The sequence below is a fragment of the Equus asinus genome, chromosome 1 (assembly GCF_041296235.1).
Source record: "Equus asinus isolate D_3611 breed Donkey chromosome 1, EquAss-T2T_v2, whole genome shotgun sequence".
Classification (NCBI taxonomy): Eukaryota; Metazoa; Chordata; class Mammalia; order Perissodactyla; family Equidae; genus Equus; species Equus asinus.
The window spans coordinates 110,564,105-110,575,254 of record NC_091790.1 but is presented as its reverse complement, the minus strand read 5'-3'; the positions used below and the strand labels follow the sequence as shown (position 1 = coordinate 110,575,254).

General features: G+C 40.5%; 1 protein-coding gene across 5 annotated transcripts in view; it reads left to right on the top strand.

The window, feature by feature from the left end:
• The first annotated feature begins 206 nt into the window (after positions 1-206).
• Positions 207-11,150, top strand: part of KMT2E (lysine methyltransferase 2E (inactive)) — a 95,683-nt gene continuing 84,739 nt past the window's right edge. For 3 of the 5 annotated variants that reach the window (XM_070505424.1, XM_070505413.1, XM_044769578.2), the window contains exon 1: positions 207-536. The gene's annotated coding sequence lies outside the window, so the exon portion shown is untranslated. The remainder of the gene's footprint in view (positions 537-11,150) is intronic. The other 2 variants (XM_070505433.1, XM_070505443.1) reach the window with 2 other exon arrangements.

The following is an 11,150-nucleotide window of genomic DNA, read 5'->3' as shown; positions in this document are numbered from 1 at the left end:
GTCCGCCCCGCTGCCTCCAGTTGGCCGTCTCAGAGCCTCCGTGGAGAGGCCACGGCGGGCGGCAGCCCACAAGCAAGATGGCGGCGGGCGGCTTCGTCCCCTCCCCCTCTGCCCCTGCGGAGCGGGGCGGGCGGGCCCCGTGCACTTGCCGCCGCCGCCGCCGCCGCCGCCGCCGCGGCCGCCGCCGCCGCCGCCGCCATTTTCCCAGAGCGAGAGGCAGTGACACTGAGCGGGCGCAGGGGGCCGAGTCGGAGAGCGAGGCTGAGTCGGGGAGCGGCCGCACAGGGGGCGCAGACACTCGGAGCAGCGTCGCCGTGGCCTCCGCGTTCCTGCCGGCTGACTGGGCGCCCCCGCCCCTGCTCCTCGGCCGCCGGCGAAGAGGCTGCGCGCTGCTGTTTGGGGAGGGGTGTGTGGAGCCGGGGCCGGCGTCCGCAGTGGCTTCTGTCCGGGGGTCGTCGGGTCGCGGACGTGTAGAGAGACGTCGCGGGGGCCGAGCCGATAACGGGGTCCGGGCGTCTGGTGTGTGAACATCCCAGGTCAGTGGCTGTCGTCTCCGGGGGCGTCCGGGGGGTGCAGGGACGCGTGTTTCCAGGGGGAGGGGGCTCTCGCATCCTCATCCTGCGGCGGGGGAGGCGACGCTGACGCTCAGGTGTCCGGGCCGGGGCGGCGCGGGGCTCGTTTGGGTCCCGTTCGTCCCTTGGCTGCCCTGTCCCTAGGAAGGGAGCATTATGGCGGGTTTTGGGGCTGGGGAAGGGGAACTGGCAGTTAACCCCCTGAGAGTGGGAGTTAGGGAGGGGGCGCCCCCCTGCTGGGCGGGGGTTAGGGCCGCGGGTGGGGAGGGCGGCCGGGGGTCGGGTGGAAGCGGCCCCGGGCGCTGCCCGCTCCGCCTTTCCGCCTGCATCTGGCTCAGGTGCGGGCGAGCCGTCTAGGCCCCATTTTCTCCCCGTCCTGCCGTCTCCTGACGGGCGGCCGCGGCTTTGGTGTCCCCGTAACTGCGGAGGGGCTCGGAGAGCGCGCCGGGCATCTCCCTTTGTGGGGGGCCGAGCCCGGCCCTCGGCGGCCCCGGGAGGGGGCGAGCCCGCCGCGGACGTGGGCTCCCGCGCCCCCCGCTGCCGCCGCCGCCGCCTCCCCCGCTGCCCTCGCGTTGTCGCCGGCCGGTGCTGGCCCGAGGCCGCGGACCCACAATATGGCACATCGCAGAGCAGCGTCTTTGGACCGCGGGCTTGGCACCGGCGCCGCGGCAGCGGACACGGGAGGGGAACAAACGGTCCACTGTGCCGCACGGGGGAGGGGAGGGGAGGCGACCCGAGCGCTGTCCCGCGGCCCGGCCCGGAGCCCCGCGGCCGGCCCTGCGCGGGCGGCGGTACAGTTTCCAGTCAGAAGTCGCTCCGGTGCGCCCGGGAGGAAGCCCCGTTGGGCCTGTTTGCCCCTGGAAGGGCTGTGCACAATGTGAGGCGCGGGGAGTTCTGGAGACCTCGGGGAGAATGGAGCGAGGTGCATCCAACTCCGGGCTGCAGACAGCAGTCCCTGATGGGAAAGGAGGCCCGTTTTCCCCTTTAATTTCCGAGATGGGGAGTAAAAAGTGAATTTCCCTCTTTTGTCCTTTACAGATTCTAAAAATGGCGGCCCCAGGCTGATGTTGTGGTAATCTAATCAGCTCGGGTCCTCCACACCCCATGCAGTGCGTTTGTCTGCAGCATATTACAGGCTTATTATGTTTACATGAAAAGACTGGGCTTTTTTTCCTTCCCCAAACCGTTTACAAAAATGTGTTGATTTTACTGCAAATTACAATGTTACGTTGTAGCCGATGAATTTTATTGGCTTTACCCTGAGAGGCAAATAAAATGACTCCACTTGTGGAAAAAATAAAAACACTCAGGTAGCCTTAGAAATTTCGGTAGTGAGGCTCGGTACTCTTAAATATATATATATATTTTAAAAAGACTTATTTGGGGTCAAATAGTTTTTGTTCGGTTTGATCCAAGCATCTTTATTCAGTTTGCCAAAGTAAATTAAAATGTTTAGTAAGTGTATAAGGGCACCCTGTGTTTTGTGACTAGTTTGTATGACTTGTTTGCCATCCAACTCTTGACAAATTTTGTGAATTTTGGTTTTTGTAGTCTTTCAGATTAATTTTTAGGGAGCTGTACAAACAAGCCTAAACCTGTTACTTCACTGGGTGTGGAGATGCTTGTTCTTTTTACTATATTTTGCATCCAGTTGTCCCAAATATTTAAGCATTCCTTAAGAATTTTCTCAGTTGATGGTGTATTTGGTAAAGTGAAGCTCCATGCCTTGCTGCCTTTTGAAATTGTCTTATAGCATACTATCGAAATTACGTAAGTGAGGAAGTATTATTTGTTGATTCCCCCCTCTTCCCCAAACATGCCTGTTTACCTGCTTTGGGGTGTGGAATTTAGTTTCAATAGACTTTAAATAAAAGCCATACCATGATAGGGTCTTGAATCCATTTTATGCTAATTTCAGAATCTTATAGATCGAGGCAGAAAATTAAATGGTGTAATTTAACTGTGTTTTTAAAAGTGTGAATGATTAGAATTCATCTCTGGAGTGGGAGGTCCATCCTTTTGGCCTGAACTAATCGGTGAGATATGAGTGGGCCATTAATGGCATTTAATGACAATTCTGATTGCGGAGCAACTGAAAGATGAGTGCCTTTCAATCCAGTAGTACTTAAAAAGGTTGGGGAGTACACACCCTTTCATGATTCTCTTATTTCATTGTAAATTCTGCTCTAAAATCTTTACAATGGAATAAGAGAATCACGAAGTTCATATGTGAGCTAGATTCATGTTTCTGTTTTACAAAATAATTGTAGAAATAACTGACTTAGGGAGTTTCATCATGGAAGACTGAGCACACAACCTTACTTAGAATCTTCTGCAGTGTTTTATTATAATATGTGAGCTGTGGGAGAGTTTCTGTAGGCATTCTGGGTCAATACTCATGTGTACTATGCTCTGAGTGATCGTCTAACTCCAGAGCCTTAACTGCTGTGGAAAGACTGTACGTTTATTTTATAGATGAGTGGTTAAGGTCTGTGATTCAGAAGATTGGTACTTTAAACTTACTATCTAGTGTAGGAAATCAGTATACTCTTAGGAAATTTGGTTTGTGTAGCCATAGGAGGGAGCACTGTCTGTATCCATGTCTGTCTTGATGGTGACCTTGGTCAGGTCTAGACGTATAAAAAACATTTGGACTTAGTGGGCTTCAAACAAACAGTATCACGTTAGAAATTATAAGAAAAGCTGCCTTCACTCGACTAGCTTTTTCACATTGGCCTGCTTCGTTGCTTTGGGTTTTCTTTCTTCTTGTTTTGATATGTTTTGGTTCCTATAAAATGAGACTGACTTTTAAAAATATATTGCATTTTATTCTAAGTGGTTACTTTATAAATAACATAGCTATAAATGTTTGGTTTTTATTAATGTATACTCCAGTCAGCTGTCTGTTTTGAGTTAGGATTGTCAAGGTAAATTTATTAAAATGTTAGGCATGATTTTTGTTCCCAGAGAGTTTTGAAACATTTAGTCCCTTGGGGGAAAACTAGTCAAATAGTCTTTGTTCTTAGGATAGCTGAGTTTGAGGGATTAGTTGTTTATCTGGTTAAGTGGATTTGTAGAAAATCATAATGTAATAGGAGAGCAAATTTTATTTTTAGAGACTACATTTTGATCATACTTCTCTTTTGTTGTCAGTGTAAGTTACAGGATTCCTTTGATCTCAGTGTAAGTTAGAGACCTTACAGGGCTTCTCCATGTCCCTTCAACTCTTTAGGTTTCTGATAACTCTCAACAATTGTGGCTTGTCTGTCTTCCTCACAGCTTCCAGCCGGACAATTTTTACCATATATACCACAGGAAGCTCTAGGACTTCTTGGATCTAAAAACGAGGAAGTGAGGAGAAAAGCCAATTAATAAGTTAGGAGAAATTCTACCTTTCAAAACATACCTTAGTGGTCTTAGCGAAATTATAACTTCTTAAATTTGCTTCTTATTTCTAAGAATAATGTATCCATTTTCATGCATCAAATTCTTAAAGAAACCTATGGTTTTATTTTTAAAAGTGTATTGTGTAAATCTTGACAGTTTTGCTTTTCTGGAAGTTACTGCTGGGACTTAAAGGTGTACTGCCATTGTGTGTTTAAAATGTTTAAACCAACAGGACTTGAGGAGCTATCAAAAACTGCTTAAGAAATATTAATATGGAATTTTCTTAAAAGATGCTGTTTATTTTTAAAAAGTATTTTAATAGTGTATAATAGCTTTTGTCTCCAAAGGATTTATTCTTAGCAGATGGTAGGTGCTCAATTATTTGTTGAATTTAAAGCTTTAGTGTAAGTGAACACATTTACATCTCAAATATTCAGGGTAATCAGGGACTGTTACTTGTCATGTGTTAGAATACATGTGAAATACTTGTATTTAGTGAGACTTACTTTTTATTGTTGAAATAGAATTATTTTTACAGTAAAATTAATTTTTGTGTTGACTGGCAAGATAACAAGAAGGTTACTATTTGAGATATTGTGGTATAAATGTTAGCTAGCTTTTAGGCTGGGTTTAAAATTGAGTTGGCTCACTGTCTCTTTTTTACTGTCTCTTTTGTAATGTGCAAATGGTGGGAGGAGCCTCATTTTTTTCTCTTAATATTGAAAGGATAGTATTTTTGTGTTACCTAAAAATTTATTTAATATAGAAGAGCAGTATTTGTGTTTGAAAATTGTTTTTAATGCACTAAATTTCAAGTAGACAGTCTTTAACTGTAAAAATCTTGCTATTGAAATTAAATGAGTATTTTAGAAAGAGGTAGGAATTAACCAAAAGAAATTGTCTTTTGTTATTGTGAACACTTATGCTAAGTGCTATATTAAAAATCAGATGGTGGTCACTTGGGCTAAGTTAATTAGATCTTATTTGTATCTTCAAGAATAGGAGAAGTTTTTATTAACCATTAGTAACTAGGATGCTTTTTACCTACCTCAGAGTCGAGAAAACAGTTGGTCTTATATTTCACTTGATATATATTTTCACTTAATAGAAAATCTTTTTTCCCCCTCGTGGATAGCTCATAAAATCAAATTTTATTTTTAGATAGTGCAGGAAACCCTTTTTTTTTTTTTACTGTTAGGTGAATTTTACAGCTGTATTGAAAATCTGTTTTGGTTATTTACCAAAACTATTTAAGGTGTTGAGATGTTGGAAATTTTCAGTGCACCTGGTCAGTCACAGAATTCTTTTTTTAATGTGTTGCATTAAAATTGTGCTATCAAAACAGATTATATCGTTAATGAGTAAATAATTATAATATAATTAATGATTAAATAATTACTTGTCCAGTTTTAATTAAAATACTTATTTTTGCATTTTAAAACTGTACATGTGAAATCTGGGTTTGAGAAGGGACCTATATACAGGCCACCATGAGAAACAAAATGATTTGTGCAGTTTTCTTTTTTTGGTGAGGAAAACTGGCCCTGAGCTAACATCTGTTGCCCAATCTTCCTCTTTTTGCTTGAGGAAGGTTGTCACTGAGCTAACATCCGTGTTAATCTTCCTCTACTTTTTGTAGGTGGGACACCGCCACAGCGTGGCTTGGTGAGCTGTGTATAGGTCTTAGGCACGATTCAAGCACTTGAGCTCTGGGCCACTGAAGCTGAGCACGCAAACTTAATCACTGTGCCATCCGGCCAGGCCCTGTGCAGTTTTCTTTATTCTAGTCTTACAATTGGAGAAGAGAGAGAATTTCCTACCAGCTCTTAGAAGATTGCTCAATTTAGAGTTAATCTGAGGGAATAAACATTCTTGGTCCTGAAGTTTATTATTGAGAAAGATAATATTGAGTAATCACACCTGTGTTATAGCCAACATAGTTGCAGCATTTAAGGTCTGAGTCTGTGGCAGAAAGCTAAGTAATATAACAGTGGGATTGAGTTAGTTTTACTTTGTGGTATTTGTAAGACAATTTTAAAGTTCAAGTTCCCATAATTACGTTATCTAATATTTTATCTGAGACCAGAAAAAATTTTAATTTTTTAATCTATGTTGACTTTTGTTTTCAAAGGGTATTTAAAACATAATTTCTGTTTAAAGACTTAAACAGAATTTACCCTGATAAATTATTTTAAACTTATTTAATCTTTAAATTTATTTAACTCAAATATGTTTTCGTATTTTTCTCACTGTTTGGCCTAAGAATAAGGTAAAGCCTGGCATCAGCGGCTTTTAGCAAAAAGTGAGGAATGTGGTGAAAACAGTCAACCGTTACCACTTAGGATATTGTCAGGAAAACATAGTTTTGTTTTTTCAAAAGTTCACCCATCAGGAGACTATGAGAAAGATACACTCTTCTAATATGTTTCTTTTCATTTCACAAAGTAATAATGAAATATAATAGTTTCTATTTTTGAGTGTTTACAGACAGACCTCTTGAATTTCTCTTATCCTGCTCTATATGTTGTTTAAAGAAAGACAAGTTTCGGGAGTTTGAAAACCCATTTCCTGTTTAATGATGGAGCAAAAGATGGGAAGATTCTTGATGTGGCTGATTTGCGTGGTTAGGACTGTGCTTTTAGTAGCTGTGAATTCATGGCTCTGAGGTTGGTCTGATACATAGTAACTTCTGGAGAAAATAAGATTGTTCCTTTTGGAATTACTGGCTTTTCTGCTTCTCTTTAAATGAAGCTGCATAATTGGTTGAATTGACACAGCCTTATTACATCTTATCATTAAGCCACCACCAAAACAATATTTTTCAGCCACAGACGAAAGATTAATTTGAGTAGCTACTATTTCCTTTGCACCATTTATTTCTGATTCTCGAAAGCCTGCTGTTTTAGGGTTTGTTTGGATGCAAGGAGCAAAAATCATCTCCAACTAGCTTAAAGTAAGAGATTTGATATAAGGCTATAGGGAAATCTCACAGAATTTATTTGGAGAAAGTAAGGTACAGTTGGGCCTCACAGGAATTGGCAAGGTGTCAGAGAGCCACTATTCTCCATCTTGATGCCTCTAATTAGCTGTGACTGGTTAAGGAGATGGTGGTGGGATAGGATTTATGGTGTGTGTGTGGGAATTTCCTTGGATGGAGAGCAAAAGAAAGACACCTCTAATGCATCGGATAACACTTGCCTTTTTCCAGGGATGTTCAAATGTACTTGGGAGGGCTCTAAAACTAAATAATTAATATCAAGCTGATGATTCCATTTTTTAACTAAAAAATGCAAATGTTATGTATATAAATACATGTATGTATGTTGATAAATCCTAAAAAAAAAACAACGGGTTTTTATTTTAATTTTTTATTTTGAAATAACTTCAAACTTACAGAAAAGTTACATCAATAGTACAAAACTTCCCTTATACCCTTTACCCAGGGCCCCTGATTTTAGACATTTTATCACATTTGTTTTATTCCCTCTATACATGTAAAAAAAAATTTCTGAGCCATTTGAGAGTAGATTGCATACATCATGCTCTCTTAACAGCCCTTGATGCTTAAGTATGCATTTCCCAAGAACAAGTGTCTTAGGTAACCAGAGTGGTTAAATTCAGGAAATTTAGCATTGATGTAATAACTTTTATCTAGTATATTGTCCATATTCCATTTTCATCAATTGTACCAATTAAGCACTTTATTAGCATTTTTTTCTGGTACGTTAGCCAGTCCAGGATCACAGGTTACATTTAATTCTCAAGTCTCTTTAGTCTCCTTTAGTCTAGAAGAGTTCCCCAGTCTTTCTTTGTCTTTCATGATATTAGCAGGCTAGTTATTTATACAGTGCCCCTCAATTTGGGTTTTTTTAAGGTTTCTTCATGATTAGTTTCAGATTTTGCATTTTTGGCTGGGATACTAGCTAAGTAATATGTATTTTTCTATCATCTGGAGGGATTTGATGTTTGTTTGCCCCTTACCAGTTTCATTTTGATTGCTTGTTTAAGGTGTTGAGTAGTCTCTCTGTTCTATGGTTACTGTTTCTCATTTGCCATTATTAAGTAAGTTGTGGGGAGGTATTTTGAGATTGCGGAAATATTCTGTTCCTCGTTAGACCTTCCTCTCCTAGACTTCGAGTCTATTGATAGTTCTTGCCTGAATAACTTTTACTATGGTGGCTGCAAATGCACCAAGGTTTGTAGCAACGGTTCATTTCTGGGTAACTGGGATTGTGGGAATTTTCTTTTCTTTTCTCTTCTGGTGTTTCTGTAATGCATATGGGTCACTTTTGTAATCACAACAAATAAAAGAAATTTTAAGGAAGAAAAGTGTAGATAATTTAGATAGTACCAGGTAGTATTCCTGCACAGTTTTCTACACAAATGGCATTTAAAATAGTTTCTTGAATGCTGGTCTAATTTGAAATCCAGAACATAGAAGTTAAAATTAAGTACTTAGATTGTTATTTTTTTTTAATGATGTAGTTCCAATTCCTCAGTTAGCTTTTAGAATTATTGTTAAATGAGCCTTGAGTTATGATTGTTTAGGTTTATGGTTTGCTACTAATGCTAGCAGTTTGATTTCTAAGATGAGGCTGAAACTATGCATTTTAATTATGGTGCTATTCCCCTTCCTCCACTAAAAATAAATCCTTCAAGTAATTTTTTTGAAGTAAAGTATTTTTTTCTGAAATCATTGAGACAAGTTGTTTTTTACATATATGCAAGTCAGTACTTTTAAAAAGGGTTGTGAGAGGGTACGTTTAATACAGCAAAGCATCAGACATCTGTAAGTCTTAGAACAAAGCAGTGTATGATGTCTGGAACCTTGTAATAAAAGAAATACGCAGTCATTGTGGAACAGTTCGGAAGGACAGGAAAGGGACAAGAGACAGGGAAAACACTGTTCTCTTGAGAAGCCCGGCCCATTTGGCATATTTCCTTTCAGTGATAGCAAATATTGGTAGTGAATTTGGATGATAATTTGAATGTTTTACTCATTCAGGCCCTGGGTAACATATTGAATGAAAATTATTAATTTAATTTCTTTGGAAATTTTCTGAGACACTTGGAGAAGAAAATTTTGAGACTTGTGAATATTTCTAAAGTGGAGATTATAGTCTCTAAGACTTAGAATTTTCTTATAATTTTTTATTAAGATTATGATAGTTAACAGCCTTGCGAAATTACAGGTGTACGTCATTATTAGTCATGTTGTAGGTACACCACTTCACCCCTAGTGCCCTACCCCCAGCCTCCCCTTTCCACTGGTAACCACCGATCAGTTCTCTTTGTCTATATGTTAACTTCCACCTATGAGTGGAGTCATACAGAGTTCGTCTTTCTCTGTCTGGCTTATTTCATTCAACATAGTACCCTCAAGGTCTGTCCACGCTGTTGTGAATGGGACAACTTTGTCCTTTTTTATGGCTGAGTAGTATTCCATTGTATATATATACTATATCTTCTTTATCCACTCATCAGTTGCTGGGCACTTAGGTTGGTTCCATGACTTGGCTATTGTGAATAATGCTGCGATGAACATAGGGGTGCATGGGACTTTTGGAATTGCTGATTTCAGGTTCTTAGGATAGATACCCAGTAGTGGGATGGCTGGGTCATAAGGTATTTCTATTTTTAACTTTTTGAGAAATCTCCATACTGTTTTCCATAGTGGCTGAACCAGTTTGCATTCCCACCAAGAGTGTATGAGGGTTCCTTTTTCTCCACAGCCTCTCCAACATTTGTCACTCTTGGTTTTGGATATTTTTGCCATTCTAACAGGTGTAAGGTGATATCTTAGTGCAGTTTTGATTTGCATTTCCCTGATGATTAGTGATGATGAGCATCTTTTCATGTGTCTATTGGCCATCCGTATATTTTCTTTGGAGAAATGTCTGTTCGTTTCCCCTGCCCGTTTTTTGATCAGGTTGTTGATTTTTTGTTGTTGAGCTGCGTGAGTTCTTTATATATTATGATTAACCTTTTGTCAGATAAATAATTTGTAAATATTTTTTCCCAATTAGTGGGCTGTTTTTTTGTTTCAATCCTGTTTTCCCTTGCCTTGAAGAAGCTCTTTAGTCTGATGAAGTCCCATTTGTTTATTCTTTCTATCGTTTCCCTCGTCTGAGGGGTTATGGTGTCCGAAAAGATTCTTTTGAAGCTGATGTCAAAGAGTGTACTGCCTATATTCTCTTCTAGAAGACTTATTGTTTCAGGCCTCATCTTTAGGTCTTTGATGCATTTTGAGTTTCTTTTAGTGAATGGTGAAAAAGAATGGTCGATTTTCATTCTTTTACATGTGGCTGTCCAGTTTTCCCAGCACCACTTGTTGAAGAGACTGTCTTTTCTACATTATAGGCCCTCAGCTCCTTTGTCAAAGAGAAAAACTTAGAATTTCCTTTTGAGAAAATTAAGATAATCATGTTTCAGAATAGTAAGGATTAATGAGATGCTACAGTGGATTCTTAGCATTTTGTAGGTGCTTCATTGATTTAAAACTCATTTAAATCAACAGTATCTGTGTCTTAAAAGAATGAAACTTCAGTTTGTAGTGCTACCAAATCTTACCCTATTGTTTTAAAAAAGTATAGGGTGAAAGGTGCAAAAATAAGTCCCATGATGAACTAGAGCATTTTCTTTTGTACTAGAACCCCCATCTTGGACACCTTGACTAGTACCCTATTGACTAAAGTTAAGATACTAGAGTTAACATCTGTTGCCAATCTTACTTTTTCTTCTTCTCCCCAAAGTTCCCAGTACATAGTTGGATATTCTAGTCATAGATCCTTCTAGTATGTGGGATGCCACCTCAGCATGGCTTGATGAGCAGTGCTAGGTCCGTGTCCAGGATCTGAATTGGCGAAACCCTGGGTCCACTGAAGTGGAGCGTGTGAATTTAACCACTTGGCTACGGGTCGGCCCCTCTAGTGGGGTCTTGACTTTGCATTTTAGTACTAGTCTCAACTGATTTTTACACTGTTCTAGCTCTGCCCTTTTGTTTTACAAGTAGACTGAGTCCCAAGGAAGTTAAATCATTTTCCCAAGGTCATATAGTTAGATAGTGGTTGTTCAAGGATTAAAATTTAGGTCTTGATGCTTGGTGCTTTATATTTTTCCAAGAAACCATGCTGACTCTCTTGAGAAACTAGGCCACTATTTTTGGATTCTCTGAATGAGGGAATACTGGCT